The sequence below is a fragment of the Podarcis liolepis genome (assembly GCF_965112155.1).
Source record: "Podarcis liolepis genome assembly, chromosome: 8".
NCBI lineage: Eukaryota > Metazoa > Chordata > Lepidosauria > Squamata > Lacertidae > Podarcis > Podarcis liolepis.
This window is the reverse complement of record NC_139560.1, coordinates 80,502,035-80,525,622: the sequence shown is the minus strand read 5'-3', so window position 1 is coordinate 80,525,622 and position 23,588 is coordinate 80,502,035. Positions and strand designations below refer to the sequence as shown.

The following is a 23,588-nucleotide window of genomic DNA, read 5'->3' as shown; positions in this document are numbered from 1 at the left end:
AGGAGATGATGAGAATGACGAATGAATAAGTGGGAGAGATGGGGGGGCGTGTGGGTGGAGATTCACTCGGAACAATGCCGTTATCCAAGAGGCTGGGTTCTATAGCCTCTCTATTTAAAGACTGAAATAAAAAGGACAGTAAGAAACGTTTCCTTGTCTTTATACTATCCTGTCAGGTGTGGAGAGTCCTCCCCCCTCTTGTAGCATCAAAGGCAAGAATAACAAGCATTTCATATTTTATAGACCCTTTTATTCAGTCATCTGGTTGCAAGATAGAATCCATATCTCCACACAAAGAGAGTTGTTGGCTACTCTGACCCCACCTCTTCCATCCTCAACAACTTCCTGAGCACCAGTGGGAAGTCCTAGGAGTCCCACCCCTCTGCCTTCTCTGTTCTAGAATGTGGAGGGACCAACGGGCCTGAGAAGATGGAGGACCCCCCCATACTCTCCAGGGAGGTCTCTGCCAGCTGTGCTCTCACCCCCCCTTCCTCCTCCATTATCTCATAACTAGGCAAGTCTTCCATGAGTGGTATAGCATCTCTCTCTCTCTCTCTCTCTCTCTCTCTCTCTCTCTCTCTCTCTCCTCTAGGCAAGTCTTCCATGAATGGTATAGCATATCTCCCTCTCTCTCTCTCTCTCTCTCTCTCTCTCTCCTCTTGAAAATGATGTAGACAAGGGGGAGGCAAAGCTCTCCTCTTCGAAGGGAAGCTGATCAGACTGAGCACACACTTCCCAGTCTTCCTGTTCCAACCGTTCCCTGACATTTCATGGGCAACTAGCCAGGAGCCACTGATAGCATCCTGACATGGACATAGAACAAAGCCATGAAGGCTACTAGCCATTAAAGATGTATTTGTTGTTGTTGTTTAGTTGTTTAGACGTGTCTGACTCTTCGTGACCCCATGGACCAGAGCACACCAGGCACTCCTGTCTTCCACTGCCTCCCAGTTTGGTCAAATTCATGCTGGAAGCTTTGAGAACACTGTCCAACCATCTCGTCCTCTGTCGTACCCTTCTCCTTGTGCCCTCCATCTTTCCCAACATCAAGGTATTTTCCAGGGAGTCTTCTCTTCTCATGAGGTGGCCAAAGTATTGGAGTCTCAGCTTCAGGATCTGTCCTTCCAGTGAGCACTCATTCCCTTAAGAATGGAGAGGTTTGATCTTCTTGCAGTCCATGGGGACTCTCATGAGTCTCCTCCAGCACCATAATTCAAAAGCATCAATTCTTCGTCGATCAGCCTTCTTTATGGTCCAGCTCTCACTTCCATATATCACTACTGGGAAAACCATAGCTTTAACTATACGGACCTTAAAGATGTATTATCCTCTTGTAAATATATCCAGTTTGGTGGTCGTTACTACATCTTGTGGGAGCAAATTACATAGTCAGTTTCCCACCCACTCCTAGAAAACCTTCCTTGTTCTCTTAGAATGGCAATGGCACGTGCCTGAGAGGTGCCGGAAATGTGTTCCGGCCAGTTCCAGCTGAAAAAGAAAGCCCTGGTTCAACCATGTGCTGTTCAGCTGCGTCCTTTTATCCATCCTGAACCTTCCATTCAGCTGGATGGACTTGAGTCCTAGTAATAGGAGAGAGAGAGTATTTTGCTTGTATGGCGGATTGGGGAAATTACAGCAAACAGTGTGAGAGGACTGTCTCTCTTCAGAGGGAGGAGGTATGAAACTCTGTGTGATATGATACACTTGTGGGAGATGGGGGCATTTCTTTCTTTCTTTTTCACATTTCCAATTGTGCACTGAAGTCTTGTAGGAGGAGCATGGGGAGCCGTTGTGTATATGCCCTCAATGAAATGTAAAAACAAGGGAGCTATCACCACAAATCATTTCTCACAAGCTATGCTGTAATTTTTGTTTTCAGAGATGCTGTTATGCCAGAGTCTGAACATGCAGTGGGAATGACAATGGCTGGAGTTGCAGAGTTTTGTCCCCGTTATCTTGAATAACGGTTGTTCTACAAATAGGTAGATCTTCAGGAGAGCGCTCCCTTCATTGGGACACATGTATAATGCAGAAGATAAGAAATATAAGCCAGAACAGTTTCATAGGAAATTTAATTGTCCTCAGGTGTTCAGAACTAAGGGCAGCTACCTACCAATAATTTATATATAGGCATCTAGTCAATATAAGCCAGAACAGTTTCATAGGAAATTTAATTGTCCTCAGGTGTTCAGAACTAAGGACAGCTACCTACCAATAATTTATATATAGGCATCTAGTCAATTAGTGAGTTAGATGCTGTGCATAATCCCCATTTGGGATCCAGATGCGGCATCATGGAAACCGAAGGTCAGAAAGGTTTGCTCTCATTTTTAACATTTTCCTTTTTCTTTGCACAGTACTTCTACTTCCCAGGGAACAGTAGGAACAAACTTCACCACAAGTTACTATGATTCAATGAAGCTGAACTCCTCATTACGTACTTTGCTGCGTCTCTGCTGGCCAGGGTCCCTTAGTGGAGAGGAACAGCTTTTTATAGTGCAGCTAAAGTGACCTTGGGCAAAGTAGCTGTATATTGGGTCAGTTTCATGTAAAGAACACACAGAATGAGACCCTTACCGTGTGTCCCACCAATAGTTAGAAATCCTCTAGAGCCCAGCTACATACAGCGATCTTTACTTAAGGTAAAAACCAAACTGCAACTTCAACTCTAGTCTCTCTCTAAAAGATTATTTTTCAAAAAGGTTTTACACTATCAGCCTCTATTACTTATGATCTGATGATATGGAAAAGACATACGTGAGGCTTCTTCACTGCACATATCAGCTGACCTCAGCAGATTCCTTGCTCTCATTTTAGTCTTTCCCAAAATTCTAGTAAAGCTGCTGCTATCTCCACTTAGGGATATCTCGCTAGTATCCAGTACGATTGCTGATCCTTGGACGCCTTCCCTATAAAGAGTGGTGTGAAACAGGGCTGTGTTCTCAGCCCCAGCTCTCTCTTTGGAATACGTGCTCTATGAGGAGCTGGCTTCAGGTACCAGGTCCATTGGCAGACCTACTCTGTCTTACAAAGATCTCTGATAATAATAATAATAATTTATTATTTGTGACCTAGCTGAGTCTAGGAATACAATTTCTGAGGAGATTTCACCCCTCCCATATCCAAGAATCTGCTGATGTTCTCTGCTGATTCTCCAGAGAGGAGGGGCGGTTTCTGCTCTCTACTTATTTCGCTCCAGCCTCATCAAAGAGAGAGAGAGAGACTGAGTGTTAGCGAGAGATCGTGTGTATAGATAAGGTTGCTGCTAAGAGCAGCTGCAGACACTCAGTGCAGTTCAGCATTTTCACTTAGACCTCATTTAGCTCTGTACATAGTTGTGTATTATAGTTGTAGATAGAATAAAAGAAGATATTCTACAGAGCTGCCCTCCGAGTCGTTTATGCTCTACTATACTCTGCTGTACTCTGCTGTACGACAACTGTCTTCTTGTTGGAGTGAATCCAGTGCTCACAACTCTAAGCTGTGAGTCCACAGCACTTTGACCTGTTCCTGTGCAGAAGGTGGTCTCTGGAAGTGCTACCCAGCTCGCCTAGCCCAGTCGGGGCTGAAGTGTATGAGTCCAGTTTGTGGCGCTGGCTCAAGGGCAATGCTGACAATTCTGTGGCATTAACCAGCCCTATGCTTGCTAATTATATATGACTGCAATTTCCCACAAAAAGTCCTATTTATGCCCCAGTCCTAAACACTTATATAGGTCTACTGCCCCACAATCATACCATAATACTAATAGCTTAACTTGGTCCCGTAAGTGGCATATACTGTATATACTTGTGCCTCATCCTCAGGAATTACATGCTTGTATGTCATAGGTTAGGCTATAAGTATCTTACTCTCCTTTATAGATGGAAATTGGTGGTTTCTCAGGCTTGATGTCTACAGTTCAGCTGCATTCTCAACGTCTCACTGGAGTTAATTGTAAGCAGCCTGGGGACTGCAGCCACATTCTGCCTGACAAATGCAGCAAATTTAAAAACTAATGAATGAAATCAAGTGTGTATTATAGAAGCAAGACATCAGGGCTTCAAAATAAGAGATGATATTTAAAAGATGGATGCAAATCACCCTATTGAAGGAAAATGGATTATTCGCTTGAGCAAGGCAAACAGGATTGAGTCTTTGCGGTATAAGGTGCTTTCGTCTAATTTAGGCTAGAAAAGAATAGTTACTGATATATATATATATATTAAAAAAGCAGCTGAACACTGACTTATTTTCAGAGGGTCCACATAATTCTTTCAAAGGACTTTATAAAGCAGGCCAGCTGGATATAACTGCAATGAAATGGGATTATCTGCAAGTGCAGCCATCCTAGAATTGACATGGATATTGTCACATTATAAAATCTTGTAGATTTTTTTTAAAAAACTAATCATTTAGCATTCTTTTTCTAAATGTTGCTCATCAGAAGATAGCAAACTGTTAAGTCTCCAAGAAATGTGATCCTACTACAGTATTTTGTCAGTCTGGTGCATCTCAGTGCTTCTGAGCAGGTAGTAGCAGATTAAACAGCAAAGACTGAATCTCCCTCAATAAACAATGTTGTGAAATAATTGGAATGATACTAGTCAAGGCCACAAAGTCTGTAATCTTATTCCCATTTATTTTGGAGGAAGCCCCATTAAACTCAACAGGGCACACTTCTGTGTAGACATGCATAGAATTGCACTGTAAACCTTCTACTAACTTAACCTTGGGCTGACTTACTCACACTTACATGTTAATAACTTTCTAACTGACTAGTGTCTGGGAATAAATGTCCCATAACAGTGTGGGACGCAGGTGGCGCTGTGGTCTAAACTACTGAGCCTCTTGGGCTTGTTTGATCAGAAGGTTGGAGGTATGAATCCCGCAACGGGGTGAGCTCCCATTGCTCGGTCCCTGCTCCTGCCAACCTAGCAGTTTGAAAGCACACCAGTGCAAGTAGATAAATAAGTACCGCTGCAGCGGGAAGGTAAACGGCATTTCCATGAGCTCTGGTTTCTGTCACGGTGTTCCATTGCACCAAAAGTGGTTTAGTCATGCTGGCCACATGACCTGGATAGCTGTCTGTGGACAAACGCCGGCTCCCTTGGCCTGAAAGTGAGATGAGCGCCGCAACCCCATAGTGGCCTTTGACTGGACTTAACCATCCAGGGGTCCTTTCCCTTTACCCATAACAGTACTTTCCTATTGCTCCATGCCAGTTCAATCACAGTGCCTTTCAATGGGGAAATCTCAGACATTTGACTGTAATCAGGTGACAGGATTTCCCATGTTGCACATGAATATGGATAAACCAGCTCCCATGTTCCTCAAAATCCAACACACACAGAAAGGTAGCACATCCCCTAGGACCCCTAGAAAAGAGTCGGAGATTATGTGGGGAGAGGAGTGCAGGGGTGGGTGGTGGGTGGGAGAGGTCTCATTTTGGAAGTGATGCTTGTACTGATTGGACCCATTCCTCAGCATCACTTGGGATGCAAGCCAAAGCTTTATTATTATTATTATTATTATTATTATTATTATTATTATTATTATTATTATTATTATGCTTCTGAAATATGCCCGGATTTTGATTTGAAAGGAGGGTACCCTATTCCTGTGGCACAGCTGCTGTGATTCCCCACTTTGGCAGTGACACAGGCAAAATTAAAGACAACATCATAACACACACACACCCTATTTGGGGAGGAAATTTTTGGCATGGCCAGAGCACGGGAGCCCAAATGATACATCTGGGATTGGAATCAGAAGCTGTTCCATCAATCTGGGGTGTCCCAATTAAATCAGGACGCTTGGGGGTATGCAAAAGTAGTAATATTTGTCTCTATTCCAGCATTCTTTGGCCACCTCATGAGAAGAGAAGACTCCCTGGAAAAGACCCTGATGTTGGGAAAGATGGAGGGCACAAGGAGAAGGGGACGACAGAGGAAGAGATGGTTGGACAGTGTTCTTGAAGCTACCAGCATGAGTTTGACCAAACTGCAGGAGGCAGTGGAAGACAGGAGTGCCTGGCGTGCTCTGATCCATGGGGTCATGAAGAGTCAGACACGACTAAACAACTAAACAACAACAACAACAACAACATTCCAGCATTAAATCAGGAACAGATGACATATGATGAAGTCTATTAGGTTTGAACCCAGACATCAAGGAGACCTACAGTCAGTAATAGTAATTTCTCTCCCTTCTTATTGTTCATCTTCCCCTTGATTGTCCTCCATATCTTAGACCAGTTGAGTAGATTCATTAATTTCTATAAACAATAAAGCAAACTGGCTTTGTATATTCCCTACAGAACTATTAAAATCAGCAAAAAAGTGACTGTTCTGCTCCAAATAAGCTCTTCTTCTAATATATTCCTTTGCATCCTCATTAAAACCATGCTGCTTAATATAAAAGAAAAATACAGCTGAAACACATACTTTTTCTTTCGAAAACATAAACTGCAGCATAGAATGGGAAGAGAGCCCAGTCATCTTGCCACACAGAATAAGTTAACCAGCAGCTGGATTTTGGGCTGCTTTTCATGGTTTGTTCTTCAAAACTCCTCCCTTAAGCTGTAGGACAAAAACTATAGCATGCAACTGAACGGCAAGTCCTTATGGCACCTAATTGGTTTTTTGGTTTACCGTTCCACACATTTATATGAAACATATGGTTTGAATCTTGTAGCACATTCCTAGCAATGTAAGATGTAAACATTTATTTAATTACTTAAATGAAGCTTTGTTATTGTTTAGTCATTTAGTCGTGTCCGACTCTTCGTGACCCCATGGACCAGAGCACGCCAGGCACTGCTGTCTTCCACTGCCTCCTGCAGTTTGGTCAAGCTCATGGTGGTAGCTTCGAGAACACTGTCCAACCATCTCGTCCTCTGTCGTCCCCATCTCCTTGTGCCCTCCATCCTTCCCAACATCAGGGTCTTTTCCAGTGAATCTTCTTTTCTCATGAGGTGGCCAAAGTATTGGAGTCTCAGCTTCAGGGTCTGTCCTTCCAGTGAGCACTCAGGGCTGATTTCCTTCAGAATGGATAAGTTTGATCTTCTTGCAGTCCATGGGACTCTCAAGAGTCTCCTCCAGCACCATAATTCAAAAGCATCAATTCTTCAGCGATCAGCCTCCTTTATGGTCCAGCTTTCACTTCCATACATGACTACTGGGAAAACCATAGCTTTAACTAAACGGACCTTTGTTGGCAAGGTGATGTCTCTCCCAGGTAAATGTGGGCAGGATTGCAGCTAACCAGATTTGATGTTTCAGTGGTCCTTAGTCTCAATTTACAATCTACTGGATCTGGGACCATGTTGACATATCCTTGGAAGTCTGTTCAATTGCAACATCCAAGGGCAAATTTCAGCAAATGTAGTTTGCACAATTAACATTGATTTTGAGCTCTTGCACACATGAACACCCCAAATCAGACATTTTGCAATAAGAGAAGTGATGAGGAGATGTACTAGGAAGTGTGGGAATAACATTTGCTTGACGCAATGCCATCTAACCTTCCAACAGACAAATCAGGATGAACACTCAATAAATAGTTGGTGTCGTCGAATCTCCTTGCAAACCAGTCAGAACAAATGCTTAATAAAAAGGTCATCCAGAAGTGACATCAGTGACATACCCTCCAACATTCCTCCAATGGAAATAGGGACGTCCTATTCCATAATAACAACAATAGTAAATTTATTATTAATACCCCACTCATCTGACTGGGCTTCCCTGCCACTCTGGGCAGCTTCCAACATATTGAAAAACATTAAAACTAATTAAAAAACTTCCCTATACAGGGTTGCATTCAGATTTCTTGCAAATGTTGCAGAGCTGCTTGTCTCCTTGGCTTGGGGGTTGCATAACTCCATATCCTCCAACATTTCTCCGATGAAAATGTTGTTGTTGTTTAGTCATTTAGTCATGTCCGACTCTTCATGACCCCATGGACCAGAGCATGCCAGGCACTCCTGTCTTCCACTGCCTCCCGCAGTTTGGTCAAGCTCATGGTGGTAGCTTCGAGAACACTGTCCAACCATCTCGTCCTCTTTCGTCCCCTTCTCCTTGTGCCCTCAATCTTCCCCAACATCAGGGTCTTTTCCAGAGAGTCTTCTCTTCTCATGAGGTGGCCACAGTATTGGAGCCTCAGCTTCAGGATCTGTCCTTCCAGTGAGCACTCAGGGCTGATTTCCTTCAGAATGGAAAAGTTTGATCTTGCAGTCCATGGGACTCTCAAGAGTCTCCTCCAGCACCATAATTCAAAAGCATCCATTCTTCGGTGATCAGCCTTCTTTATGGTCCAGCTCTCACTTCCATACATCACTACTGGGAAAACCATAGCTTTAACTATATGGACCTTTACTGGCAAGGTGATGTCTCTGCTTTTTAAGATCCGATGAAAATAAGGACATCCTAAGCAAAAGGGGGACATTCCAGGATCAAATCAGAAACCGGGACAGCTTCAGTAAATCTGGGAGTGTCCCTGGGGGAAAAAGGACACTTTGAGAGTCTGCAGTGAAACAAAAAGCATATCGGTCAAATTATAAACACACAGCTTTGACTTGCTGCTTCCCTACATGGGGCTTTGGAGCCTAATCCAAGATCCCAAAGAAGCGAGAAGAAAAGTTAGGAATTGTGATTCCTATCCCCCAGGTGGAAGCAAACATCACTGGGTGCAGGTAAAAAGCTTCAGGTTTGCTAACACTCTTCTTATTTAATTACATGCCTGAATGAGTTCCAGGAACTCCTTGTGCTCCAGGTCTTTTGATGGCCTAAGGCCTCAGACTGCTTATCCAATGGATTCTCTTATTTAATCATTTATATTTGGTAATAAATAAGGCCTGACCAAATGTAACATTTATTAGTAGTTTCTCCCAGGCTGAATTCATTATAGCAGTAGCTTGGAATCAACATTGCATACAAGGTAAATCAACTGTGAAGTGGAATATGGTGCAGAGCCTAAGTACTCATTTAGTTCTCACCATCCCCACCCCGTTACCTCTCAAGATCTGGAAAGGTATAACTCAAATTTAGAGTTTTAGACAAACACATCTCTGGAGTTACTCTGCTAAATTTGGGAGTTATGTGACAGAGATGGAGCTTTGTAGGTCTTACTTTGTTTTCTCGGTGCCAGAAAACATTGCTGTTCAGAACAGGAAACAGAGCCAGAAATTAGTATATTTTGCCATGCTCATTTTACATTTGGGTACTAGGAAAAGGAGGCATTAATGTCCATTTGTGAGGTACTCAAGGTGAATATACATGACATTTTAGTTCCCCCTTTTTACCCTGAATATTTTTTTCGCATGTTCAGATATTCATTGTCCCATTCGGGTTTGAGGGGAGATTTTGGATTTTTGTTTTAAAAACAAGAACATACCAAATATACTTAATATGCTACGTCATCCCACATAACTGCCTGTCAAGAGAATAAATGTACAGAAATTTATTCATGTATGTGACTACAGAGGAAAGAATGCTACTTGCCCAAAAAAATGGACAGAAGCATAAGTCCTAGCAAAATAAGAATTGATACAAAAACTTCTGGAATATGCAGAAATGGCAAAACTTTCTGGGGAAAAAAAATAAGAAATCAAGATAACAAACTTTTTATAAAAGAATGGAAATGGTTTATTGAATATTTACAAATAAATTGTAAACAGATAAGAAGGTTGGCAGGATTGTTGTAATAACCTGCAGTTTTATAAGAATATATATTTATAGTAGATGAATAAATGAGGAAATTAAGTTAATTTGGATATGCAGAAAATATTAAAAATAAATTTAAGGAACCGCAGAAAGAGGGGCAGGAGACCAAGTTTTGAAACATTAAAATGATTATAAAATTATTGAAATATATAAAATTGAAAATCATAAATAAAATAATTTTTGTAGGAAAAAAGAGAATAAATGTTGGATATGTTTGTAGCTATTCTACTGAACTCATTTGTCAGGTTTAATATGTTCAGAAATATTTGAAAGACCATACAAAAGAAAAGAAAAAGAAAACACACTATGGTCATTGTGTGGATATTGTCATTATACCATTTAGGCACCGGGTGACATGGGACTTAATTGTATATGGACGAAGTCGGGAGACTCCTGTCTTATGTAAACTAAATATTTTGTTCATTTTAGGTAAATTAAAAGAAAGGCTGTTAAGGATAATGGTTTACCGTATTTTTCGCCCCATAAGGCGCACCGGCCCACAGGACACACCTAGTTTTTTTTTGGGGGGGAGAAATAAAGGGGAAAAAATTATCCCCCCCCCCCAGGCACGGGGCTGGGGCGGGAAGCTGTCCCCTGAGCTTGTGGGGCTGGCGGTGGGGAGAAGCAGGCTCCTCCCTGCCGCCAGCCTTCAAACCAGGTCAGGGGACAGCGGGATGGTGGCGTTCCGCCTCCCCGCTGTCTCCCAAGCTTGTGGGGCTGGCAGTGGGGCTCTCCTGAAGCCTGCATTCATTCGCCCCATAGGACGCACACACATTTCACCTTCCTTTTTGGAGGGGGGAAAATGCGTCCTATAGGGCGAAAAATACGGTAATTTCCTGAAATGGGAATGTTGCTTATGTTGAATTGCTGTGTGTTTTTAGCATGGTTTTTACCCCCCTTTGGCAGAAGCTCTCTCATGTGATTGGATGACTGTGAGTCACATGAGAGAGGCAATCCATTTTGTTGTGACTGTTATTCAAGTAACTGTCATTTTTAACTGCTTTCTGTTCTCTCTGTGTGTGATGAGGTGGAATGGCTGCTGAGAGAGGTTTCTCTGGATGTTGATGAGAACACTGTGAGTTAGTGTGACCTGTCTGGGATGAAGAAGACAGAGTAAGATCCCTTAATGTCAGTAAGGAGAAACCTGTGCTCTCTATAAGGAACAAAGTGAATACCCTTGAGATTGTAGGTATGTTCTTCTCGGTTATATGTTTATGAAAGCAAAGTTCTTTTGAATATAAAGAGTCTTGATATTGCATAGCATCCAAATTTATATATAAAACAGGTGGCATGGGAATTAATTGTATATGGATGAAGTCAGGAGTTTCCTGGGTCTGTTTTGCTCTGGTCTAAGAAAGACAATGGGATGCGGGTGGCGCTGTGGGTTAAACCACAGAGCCTAGGGCTTGCCGATCAGAAGGTGGGCGGTACGAATCCATGCAACAGGGTGAGCTCCCATTCGGTCCCAGCTCCTGCCAACCTAGCTGTTCGAAAGCACGTCAAAGTGCAAGTAGATAAATAGGTACCCCTCTGGCGGGAAGGTAAACAGCGTTTCCAAGCACTGCTCTGGTTCGCCAGAAGCGGCTTAGTCATGCTGGCCACATGACCCGGAAGCTGTCTGCAGACAAACACTGGCTCCCTCAGCCAGTAAAGTGAGATGAGTGCTGCAACTCCAGAGTCTGTGACTGGACCTAATGGTCAGGGGTCCCTTTACCTTTACCTTTAAGAAGAACAATAAAATTCCTGCCTAGATTTCTGGCTAGCATGTATTCTGACTAAGCCTTCAATGAGTGCTTTCAATTACAAGCTAAGCTGCAGTCAATGAACATCACATATGGCAGTCTTCAGCAATGTGTGGTGTTGTTGTTTAGAACACCTCTTCTTGATTGGAGGCTATCATTTTGTTTTCCACAGTGGTCAACAGATGCCTATGGGGATCCTAGGGATACAAGTTCCCCAAACCTTCTAAAATCCCCCCCCTCAACTCGGGTTCTGCAAGCTTATTTCTTTTATTCCACCAGGGGGGGAATGTCTCCCAGTAAGAGAGGCAGAGCATGGGAACTGGGTCTGAGTCTTTTGTTGACTGAAGGGAAATTATGGGCTTACTTGCCTTCAGTCAGCTGACGCACCCACTGAGTGAGAAGAATCTTGATAGACCATCCTCACCTAATGAGAGTTCTTAGGGAACAGTAATGGTCTCCCCTGGATCAGAGGGTGCCATTGTGGCTGCATAAGGACTGATACCCAGAGAATTCAGCTTGCTATTGGTATATAAGATGATGCCTGGTGTACAGGAAAGAGATAATTTCAGGCTTTATTTCTAGAAAGTTCATGATCTTTATATGCACATAAATGTCTAGCTCCCATGTTTCTGCAATGCAGAATTTTAAGTAGCCTTCTTGGCCAATTAAAAAGTTTTTTTATCCCATCAAGCCAAAGTTCCTTTTTCCATTTTCTCGTAGATAGTTTATCTCGCAAGACATGGGAATTGGTTTGATGTCTGCGCGGTTCATGAATGTGGATGTTAAGCTGCTTGTGTGTGCGGATTAAATTCTCTTTGCATACAAATAACAGAAAAATAAATCTCCCTTTTCATGTCGTAACATGCATATAGAATTAATTGATTTGTAAGCACAGCTATCTCCTTTCCAAAACAGGGTGCTGAGGAAAATGCAAAAATTAAGGGTTTAGCACAAAGATTAAAATGGAATCTGAATTTCTCTGTCTCTCTCTTTGAGTAGCATTAATGCCTTTCTAAATAACCCAGCCAGTAAAATCCACGAGACACTGTTGCAACAGCCTTCAGTTTTAATGGTATACTTGCTAGAACATTCTGAAAGTGAGTGAAGATTGTTCAGCGTTCATGCCTGAAGGACTGGGCCAATGAGTCGCCACTAAACATTTGCCCAATGTAAAATTAGAAGTGAATTGGGGGTTCCCCTTCAGGAAAAACTTCAGAGGAATGCCAAAGGAAAACAAATGGGTTTAGATGATAACAATATATTTTTTTTATTAGCCTGACCAGCTTTCCCCTCTATCTGCAGTGCAGATGGTGAAGACCAAGGAAGGCTGATTTTAGAATATGAGCAGCTGTTGGAGAGGTCATTCAGTAAAAATAACTCCAAAATGCAGCAATCATTTGTGATTTTTATTGAATGAAGCAAAACCCCAGCTAGGTGGTTCTTTTTCTTAGTTTGAATCAAAGTTGGTTGAGGATTTCATAAGGAATGGTGGGATACTGTGGATAAGAGTCAGAATAGACCGACTGAGGAACCTATGACTGAGGTATCTGAAGAAGTGTGCATGCACACGAAAGCTCATACCAACTTAGTTGGTCTTTAAGGTGCTACTGGAAGGATTTTTTATTTATTTTGAGGAACCTTAATTAGTCATATGCATTAATTCTAGTGGGTCTACTCTAAGTAGAAATTAGTTGGATAGAATCATGTTTTTCAGGCGCTAAACCACAGAGCCTAGGGCTTGCCAATCAGAAGGTTGGTGGTTTGAATCCCCGCGATGGGGTGAGCTCCTGTTGCTCGGTCCCTGCTCCTGCCAACATAGCAGTTTGAAAGCACATCAAAGTGCAAGTAGATAAATACCAGTAGGTACTGCTCCAGCGGAAAGGTAAATGGCGTTTCCATGCGCTGCTCTGGTTCACAAGAAGCGGCTTAGTCATGCTGGCCACATGACCCGGAAGCTGTCTGCGGACAAACGCCAGCTCCCTCGGCCTGTGCAGCAAGATGAGCGCTGCTGGACCTAACCGTCAGGGGTACCTTTACCTTTATTAATTCTAGTTAGTCTTCTCTAGGTAGAAAATAATTTGTATCATAGGTTTTCAGGCAGGTATTGTGGATTTGCTGTGTTTAGGGAATGTTTAATGTCTAATGTTAAATATCTAATCGACTATTGCATTTTAATATTTTGTTGGAAGCCGCCCAGATTGGGGGGGGGGGTTATAAATAATAAATTGTTGTTGGAGGTCCTGACTCCTCCCTCAGAGCTACAATTCCCAGAACCTCCTGCGAAGAGTGATTGATTGTTAAACCACTTGGAAAATTTTCGTTCAGTGAAGGGAACAGGGGCCTCCTAACAGCTCTCAGTATCCTTAACAAACGGCAGCTCCCAGAGTTCTTTGGGGGAAGCCATTTCTGTTTAAAGTAGTATCGCAGTGCTTTAAATATATCTTGCAGATAGGGCCTTGGTCAATCTAGATGTGACTTGAATGAGCTTACTTTTTCAAGGAGTTAAGAATGCAAGCCAATAAACCTGTTGTCTACAATGTCCTGGAATAATAAGCCCCATGATAACACTACCCTTTTTGTTGTCCTTTCCATGTTGGGAACTGTAGTCTGCTTTTCAGTGCTTGGGGGGAATTTTCAGTGGTGCGCAATACGATGCACTATTAAGCAGTGGTGGAGCTTCATGCTCCGGCACCGGGGGGCGGAGAGCAGGCGGGGGCGAGGCTGGTGCATGTCCTGGGGGTGTGGTGTACCACCTGCAGGGCATGGTGCACGTCCTGGGGGTGTGGCGCACTGCCTGCGGGGGTGTGGTGCCCAGCACGGGGGGGGGGGCAGCTGTGATCACACCCCACTGGGATCATGCTGCCAGGGGCGGTGCGCTCCCCCCGCACTCCTCTTCCTCCACCAGTGCTATTAAGCCAATTGTACAGAATGGGGGTGGATATACAATAACTAGGCTCTCAGCGGTTCTCAACCTGTGGGTCCCCAGATGTTGTTGGTCTACAACTCCCATCATCCCTGACCACTGGTTATGCTGGCTAGGAATGATGGGAGTTGTAGTCCAACAACATCTGGGGACCCAAAGGTTGAGAAACACTGAACTAGACAGTCTTCAGTATGGTTAGTGAACATAATGAGAACTGGCAAGATCAGATGGATGCACAACAGCTAGCCACTCTCAGATTTGAACTGGGACTCACAAAGAGCAGCGGTTTTGACTGAGCCAAGCACAGTAACTTCCTTTAAATTGGGACTAATGCACAATGATGATCCAAGTCAACATGCAGAAAATGCTTCTGCTTTCACATGTAAGTGCCTGAAACAGTCGTCATTTTTCAACAAGGTGGAAAAATGCCCACCTGAAAATCCCTGACTATAGAGAAGCTCGATCAGTAGAGCCTGAGCCTCTTAATCTCAGGGTTGTGGGTTTGAGCCTCACATTGGGGAAAAGATTCCTGCATTCCAGGGGACTGGCCTAGATGACCTTTGTGGTCCCTTCCAACTCTGAAATTCTATTATTCTAATACAAGATAATGTTGCTGGGTTTAGATTAAGGTTACCAGATTTTTCCCAATGAATCTGGGGACACTTGAAATACATACATACATACATACATACATACATACATACATACTATATGTTCTGGGCGTTGATGCTGCAGCGATGGCGGCGGCAGAGGGGTGGGCCACCGCCTTGACCTCAGCTGCCACGTTCCCCCTTCCTCTGAGGCTTCTACAGTGGTGTAGCGTGGGGGGCGCAGGGGGGGCCGGCCGCACCGGGCGCAACATCTGGGGGGGCCCGCGCTTGCACTCGCAGCTCTCTGCCCCTACCTGGCTCACTCACTCTCTCTCACTGCAGTGCTGGCTGTGCAAATCCGATCCGAGCCGCTGGGTCGCCACCCACTGTGGAGGGGGTGGGTGCCAGGCGTGCGGAGAGAGAGTGAGGGACTATCTGGGGGAGGGACAGTGCAGCGGCCGCCCAGCGCAGCGCTGAGCGCGGGACAGAACCACACCAGACCAGACCAGGCAGCAGCAAGAAGAAGCTGGCAGCGGCGGCAGGTTAGGGGTTAGGGGTCACAAATTACTTGCCTTGCCCCGGGTGCTGACAACCCACGCTACGCCACTGGGCTTCTATCTCCTTTCTCCATGAGCCTGGGCAGTCCCTGAGTTGTTGGTTCTTTGGTGATGGTGGGGAAGTGGTGTGCGGTGGGTCAGGCATGGAAGGCGGGGAAGGAGGGCCAAGAGCGGTGGCAGCAGTGAGGCTCGGGCAGTGCAATGCCTCCCTTCCTATTGGAGCAGCCCCAACCCCACTCCTACTTGCGTGCAAGCAGGAGGGGGCAGGGATCCTTTAGCTGGGAAGGGAGGCTTCCTGTCACCTAACTGAGAGATCCCTGCCCCCTACTGCTTGCACGCAACCTCTGATAGGCAGCGCGAAGCCTCCCTTCACAGCTGAGAGATCCCCGCCCCGATCATGCTTGCACGCAAGTAGGAGTTGGGAGGCTGCTCTGATAGGCAGCATGAAGCCTCCCTTTCCAGCTTAGTTGCTAGGGTCAGGGAAGGTGGAGACAGCCCGGAAGCTGCATCTTCAAGCCCCTGCACCACCAGCATATGGGGACTTCCGAGCAGCTCCTGAAGCCAGCCAAAGCCAACTGCTCCAGGCTGCTACTGCTGCATTCACCGGGGACATTAGATGAAATCCGGGGACATTCCGGGGATGGAATTTGTCCAGGGACTTATTTGCAAATCTGGGGACTGTCCCCTGGAAACGGGGACATCTGGTAACCCTAGTTTAGATCCTTAAACCCTAGTTTAGATCCAAACTAGAACAGATGTCAATTTATAATGGCATGGATGACTTTAAAATGGTTCAATCTCTTTCTCTGCAAAGGGCGATGGGTGGCATCTCACCATGTGGCAAGTAATGGGAGAGAAGGAAGTGACTGACCTGTTTCTCATTCTTCCCCATCTCCTCCAATTGTTTGGGGATAGATAACTACATACACGGAGTCTGCATTGCTGGATGTCCTAATGGGTAGCACCAAGGCCCCTGGGATGATTTTCTGTGAGCTTGTACCTGTATATGGTGCTTTCAGAGCATTAGGAACCTCCCACTCTCTCCTTTCTGTGGGGACTGCACTCTAAGCATCCTGCTGCTTTTATATCCTGCCCAAAAAAGAAAATACACAGAATGAAAAGGAAGTAATAACTTCCAACTGATATGTTCAGCTGTACATGCAGAAATCTAGCCTGAAAACAATCTAGAATGATATATCTATATATCTATCTGAGGGGGTGCAAGGGTTTCCATCCATTGCTACAAACTAATAAGAAGTGAAGAAAAATAGATCGAAGCTGAAGATTTTTGGAAAAGAAATAACTCATTTGTTTATTCCGCTGATGGATTTTCTATTTTCTCCTGTGTGCAAAGCTGTTAGATTTAGAATGCCATTCATTCTTCAGTTGTGGAAGTGTAATATTATTTTAGGTATATTCTTGGAATTGGCAAACCCGATAAAATATTTATTAGATCTCAGATGATTGAAACCCAGAGTTCTCTCCTCCAGCGGTAGCTGGAGCAACAGGAATGCCCCCCCGCCCAGTGCACCACAATATTTATTACATTCCAAGATTATTCATTTTGGACACAAATGTGTCATGGAAGTTGCAAAACAAATGAGAATTGAGCTTAAAAGGGAAAGGAGAGGCTGTTCTGTGAACTCTCAATGCTGATTGTGTTGGTGACAACACGACTTTCCTTTAACAATTTCATCAACATTGTTTGGGTCAATATTATTGTGGAAGGATTTGCATTGTTCTGTTGATCACTTTTATCAGGCAGGCCTATAACCGCCTAATTCTTTTCAGGGGAACATTTTTTTAATCTGGGCCATCCTTCCTAATTCCGCCAACCCCAGCCATTGAAACCATCCCACTTCCTTCAAAACAGCCCTCATTCCCTCCCCCCCCTTTTCTTCTTCTTTGAGCACCGTATACCGTAGTTTTTTGCTCTATAAGACGTACTTTTTCCCTCCTAAAAAGTAAGGGGAAATGTGTGTGCGTCTTATGGAGTGAATGCAGGCTGCGCAGCTATCGCTGAAGCTAGAACAGCAAGAGGGATCGCTGCGCAGTGTTCCCTCTTGCTGTTCTGGCATCTGGGATTCAGAATGTTTTTTTTCTTGTTTTCCTCCTCCAAAAACTAGGTGTGTCTTATGGTCTGGTGCGTCCTATAGAGTGAAAAATACGATAGATCAGGGCTTGACAATCTTTTTAGGCCCTTTATACATTTTTATTTTTGAGTGAATGTCGTAGTCGCCACCTGCTTGTTAAAGTTATACATTTAATGTACATAAAATGCTGTGTTTGGATGCATTGTATTTGGAATGCTGTAAAGAGAAGTTTACCTTAAAAAAGAGGTTCCACTCTGGCTGAAAGCAGAAGGCTGGTGTTTTTCCACCTCGGTGAGTTAAACCGACCAATGACTCGTTACCCGGAAAACTGAGCTGCAACTCTCACAGCAGAAGACATCTGAGAAATCAGAGATGGCTAGTAGTAGCAGTAGCAGAGAAGCTTTGCAGTGATGAAGAAGCTGAGGATCTCTTTCTGGGACCAGAGAGAGGAAAGTTTACTGAACTGAGTAAAGGAATTAGAGGACTGAACTGCATTGTTTGATTGCACCATGTTACTTTGTTATTTTGTTCTTGTAACTTATTGTAACTAGATTTAAGACCTTTCAACAGTGTTATGTACTGAGTTGAATAGGATCCAAACTGCAGCAGTCTGATTGGTCCTAGAACAATGCAGCAGTATGATTGGTTGGCAGGAACCACCCAATCCTGCTCCAGATAGAAGTGAATCCACAACCTGATTGGCTTACAGTAGAATTCCGGAATTAGCCAATCATGTGCAGCCCATTGTGTAAATAATGTATATAAAGCAGATACTGTGAGGGGACATTCATTCATTCCTCCTCACCACTATGAGCTGAATAAAGAGCATGAAATCACTTTGCGATTCTGAGTATATTTCAAACAGTAAAGCTTTGAAACTCATTATCAGAGTGGAAAGCTCACTTATTTCTACACAAGGGATTCTGCTGAACTCTTCCCAAGATCAGCCCCCACCCAAAAGACAGAAAGAGAGACACACACTTAACTTTTTCAAGGGGTGTGGCTAAAAACAAGAATTGAACTGAGCCTTGAGAAGCACATAGAGCTGAAAGAGGAAGTGGGAAAGAGGGTTACTCTTCCAGCTTTGTCCTTCAGCTCTCTGTACTCTTCAAGATAGAAAATTGTAACCACCCTCACTATTTCATGACTGAGGGGAGATGAGTTGGGGGGGGGGGGAGAGAGCTGAGAGGCTTTTGGGGGCACTGGGGAAGACCTCATATTTTCCTTGATAATTATTTTAATAAGTGTGTAAACATTCAATTAAATGGTTGCTGTTCATTCACAGAGGTGACAGCAAATTGCTACACATGTTGGCAGTGAAAAATCTGTCCCCCATCCAACACTGAGTGTTCTCTATTGTTGTTATATATACAGTGGTACCTCAGGTTAAATACTTAATTCGTTCCAGAGGTCTGTACTTAACCTGAAAATGTTCTTAACCTGAAGCGCCACTTTAGCTAATGGGGCCTCCTGCTGCCGCCGCGCCACCAGAGCACAATTTCTGTTCTCATACTGAAGCAAAGTTCTTAACCCGAGGTAATATTTCTGGGTTAGCGGAGTCTGTAACCTGAAGAGTATGTAACCTGAAGCGTATGTAACCTGAGATACCACTGTATCTGCACAGAGCACAGGGAAATGCACCAGACTCTCTCTCTCTCTCCTCTGGTTTCTTGCATACACCATCCATTATGATGTGCATTCTGCAAGGGAGTAAAATTTCTTTTAAGGGCTCACCACATCCATCAGTTAGCTGGTATGGCTAATTACTTAATTGCAGAACAACAGTTGGACTCCAGTTAACCGGAGTCAACTTTCCCACCATGTCCACTGGAACATGTTTTGGTTCCCTGCTGCCTACTTCTTTCCCAAGCGCTCCCCTTAATTTCTCGTTGCTGTGGACAGAGTCTTCCAGAGATGGATTGCCTTGGCTGAAGGCAAGAGAGTGAGTGGACAGGTTCCAGCATTCGAGAAAAGGCAGATGGCTCATCACATATGGACAGAAGAAGCAGAACTGGATTGCATCCTGAAGATGTCAGAGGAATTTGCCATAGGCAAATATTGTATGCATGGGCTCAGGCTGGGAAGAAAAGGGCATTTGATAGGCAAATATAGCAGCCCCCTGTCATGTTCATCTCTCATTCCCCTTAAGATGTAGGCAGATTACCTGTTTTGCGATACTTTGGGTTTCCCCAATCCCAGCAGCTGCAAATGAAATGGAATGCAGATAAGTGAATGCACTACAATGTAGGCATTATGGGAGGCTGGAGAACTTGACATGGGGTGCTGGGTGCCCCCCCCCCCCCAGCAATGCTGTGTCAGCTGTAATATCTGATTCAGAGGCAATGAGTCTATGGCCCTCAAGATGTTGCTGGACTATGTATCAGGTAGCGCAATGGGTCAGTGTGTGTGGCTTTTAACCAGAAGGTTGGTGGTTGAGCCCTACATTGCAGAGGGTCAGGATCCCTTCCAACTCTATACAGTGGTACCTCGGGTTAAGAACTTAATTCATTCCGGAGGTCTGTTCTTAACCTGAAGCTGTTCTTAACCTGAAGCACCACTTTAGCTAATGGGGCCTCCCGTTGCCGCCGCGCCACTGCTGTGCAATTTCTGATCTCATCCTGAAGCAAAGTTCTTAACCCGAGGTACTATTTCTGGGTTAGCGGAGTCTGTAACCTGAAGCATTTGTAACCTTAAGCATCTGTAACCCGAGGTACCACTGTAGTTCTATGATTCTATGACTCTGATCAGCCCTGACCATTGGCCATCCAGCTTGGGACTGATGGGAATAGGCAGTCCAGCAATGACTTGAGAGTCACAAATCCTGCAGGCTTGAACCTTAGGACGATATACATTTAAATGCTTTGCTTGATTATAGTTGGTCTAGAAACCTAAAAGCATACAACGTCCCGCCCCATTATGTTCCAAATATTCCATGGAATACACAGTATAGATGGTTTCCTTGTTGCACCAAACAGCTGAATTAGAGTTTGATTTGTGTATATAAAACTGGCTCATTTCTTTCTGTTTGCCATTCAGTATCTAGGCCCTCCGAAAGGAGCAAATAGATGTAGAGTTGGGGGGGGGGCACTAGATGCAGGGAGGAGCATATCTTTTATTTAAAGGTTAAAACTGAGTGAAATGCCTTGTTTTTATCTTCCTCTTTAAAGGTTTGTGTCTGTCTGAATGACCTTACAGTGTTTGAATTTGAAATTATAGTTTCATTACCTGGTTTCAGACAGGTTGTTGTCATGTATCGGCTATGTGGGGGGAGGAACAGAGAGCTGGGTGGGTTGAAATGAAACTAAAAAGCAATTGTGATTATGTAGTCAATGTCGTGTGTTTAGGTATAAACTGGGCATGCACTAGATAAGTCATGAGTGGCTTGTCACAGTGAGGCTCCCCACAGCTTGGCCTTCTCGTTGAAGGTCCAGATGTGATTTATTATAATCCAAACCTTCATTGCCCTGATTAATATTTGCCTCTGTCTGTCTCTGATGCTACTGAGGATGAAATTGTTGCAGAGAGCCCCTGACCTCATGGTCACTTCCATCTACCAGATGGAGCTGCCTTGGACACAGAATTGACCTGTGCCTCCATGGACAGGTGTGAGTCCAAAATGACTTCCAGGCTGCACATCTGGTCCTTCAGGCACACAGTTACTCCATTCAGGACCAGAGAGTTCCCCACACCTGCCCACCCCCTGTCCTCCAGAAACAATACTTCTGTCTTGTTGGGATATAATCTCAATTTCTTCACTCTCGCCAGAAAAACAGAGCATCTCTTGACACAAGAGCAAAGAAGAAGAATAAGGGTTTGGCAGATCCAGGGCTACAGGTGGCAGTCCTCAAATCTAGACCTACTTTGTAACTCAAGGTCCTTGAAGTCCATGCCTTGAAGGCATGAGGGCTTGTGAAGCTGAAGCCTAAAATCAATACAGCATCAGATATCAGTACTGCTCTGTTGACCAGGTACAGGCAAAAAGCCAGGACTCTTAGTATTTTATACAAAGCCTTTCAAGCCAGAGGCTTCACATTTTCTGCCAACTGCAGGGGCCACTACTACACCACCCTATTTGCTTTGGTGCTTAAGCAGTTCTCTGACTCTTAGGTCTGAGCACATGCAGCCTAGGTTACTACAATATTTAGAAATCAGCTCCATGTTCATTCTGGGGATTCTAAGAAATTAATTCAGAAACTGGGGTACTTCCAATCCCAGGTTTCACTGATGAATTCTCTCTCTCTCCTCCCTCCACAAGGCAGATTGCCTCAGGCAGCCATGAAAGAATCTGGTAGGCCTGACTCTAAATACTTATTTCTACTGTAGTCCTTTTAATAAAACCACACTCTTACAGCAACTTACTGGGTTACGTCCCAACAGTGTTTGCTGTCATCTATCAGCATAGGAATTCTTTGATAGGAGGCGAAGAAGGGATTTTGTTTTTCCCAAGGTAGGGCTTTTCTTAGGCAACCACACATGAATGAGCTATTTCTGACAGAAAGCCTAATTATGCCAATTTTGTGTTTGTGCACAGGAGTTCCAGAATATCCAATTACAATGCATTATGTTCCCCCCTCCGTCACCACATCAGCAAACAGAATTTATTACAAAGGCGCAGAAGCTGTGCCTGAAAGCTACCTTGTCGTGAAGGCTGTGTCTTGAACTTAGTTTTCATGTCTGTTTTGCAGCACACAAAGCATGTTTCCATAATCAGGATTCCAAAAGGGAGGGTTGTTGGGTACGTTGAAGGAAATCGATGAATAAAAGATGTGAACATTGGATTCCAGACTCAGAACATGGTTTGTTCTAGCTACGAAACCCCATCCTGACTTAATATGCTGTTAAAACATTTGCTATACATAGAAGCAACGTGACCCTGTACTGTCTGGTGGGGAACCTGTGGCTCTCAGTGTTGCTGGGCTACAGTTTCCATCATCCCTGAACATTGTAGTAGCTTGAGGACCACAAGGGCTGGATCTACACTGACCTGTTTAACATTATTTTCCCCTATTAAAACGATATTAAATATGCCGTTCTAAAACATCACAGGGCATACTTGTTAATGAAAACATATTTTACCTTGTTTCCCCCCACCAAATGTGATCCTTCCTTCCTTCCTTCCTTCCTTCCTTCCTTCCTTCCTTCCTTCCTTCCTTCCTTCCTTGTCCTTTGTTATCTCCACATGTCAGCCTTTCAAATTTAAATGAAATTGAACACCGACCCCTCAAATACCATCGGAGGGGGTGGGGGTCAGCGTTTGAAAGCAGTGAAGAAAGGTAAAATGCTACATAGGGACATATGAACAGTGCTTCACCGATATAGCAGCATAAAACGGTTAAAAATCAAGCAATAAATAAGACAAGGTAATAACGCATTATGAATGTAAAAAGTAGGACACCATCTGTCCATCTAGGTTATGAAAACCATTCCTAAACCTTTCCTTAACGTTAAAAACCATGAGTGTAGATCTGCCCCAGAGCTGCCCTAGGTCCCTATGCTGTGTGGTTCTCTGTGTGGTGTGGGGCAAGCCATGGTCTGCTCTGAGGAGAACTTAGCTGAACAGCACCCCATGTCTTTGGAGAAGGCAAGGTGAATTCTTGCTAAATGGGCCAGATCCCCCCCCCCATTTTAAAAAATGACATCCCATGCAGTAGCTCAGCTTTCCCCAGCCTGGTGCTCTCTTACAAATCCCACCAACATGGCCAATGGTCAGGGATGAGGGGAGAAGAGAAGAAGAGAAGATGAAGAGTTTGGATTTGATATCCCGCTTGATCACTACCCGAAGGAGTCTCAAAGCGGCTAACATTCTCCTTTCCTTTCCTCCCCCACAACAAACACTGTGAGGTGAGTGGGGCTGAGAGACGTCAGAGAAGTGTGACTAGCCCAAGGTCACCCAGCAGCTGCATGTGGAGGAGCGGGGACATGAACCCAGTTCACCAGATTACGAGACTACCTCTCTTAACCACTACACCACACTGGCTCCCA

The 23,588-nt window shown here is 44.2% G+C and overlaps 2 long non-coding RNA genes across 3 annotated transcripts; one reads left to right on the top strand and one right to left on the bottom strand.

The window, feature by feature from the left end:
- Positions 1 to 207: 207 nt before the first annotated feature.
- On the top strand, positions 208 to 12,731 carry LOC310714477. Of its 2 annotated transcripts, XR_014529819.1 has the most exons (4): positions 208 to 514; positions 1,880 to 1,966; positions 10,729 to 10,890; positions 12,164 to 12,731. It is a non-coding gene; the product is annotated as an uncharacterized lncRNA (long non-coding RNA). The 2 variants fall into 2 exon arrangements; XR_014529820.1 differs by lacking the exon at positions 12,164 to 12,731 and having other exon boundaries at positions 10,729 to 11,552.
- Positions 12,732 to 12,828: 97 nt separating this feature from the next.
- LOC310714468 lies at positions 12,829 to 16,998 on the bottom strand. The gene is made up of 2 exons (XR_014529810.1): positions 16,514 to 16,998; positions 12,829 to 12,939 (listed from the first exon to the last, which is right to left on the bottom strand). It is a non-coding gene; the product is annotated as an uncharacterized lncRNA (long non-coding RNA).
- Between the last annotated feature and the right edge of the window lie 6,590 nt (positions 16,999 to 23,588).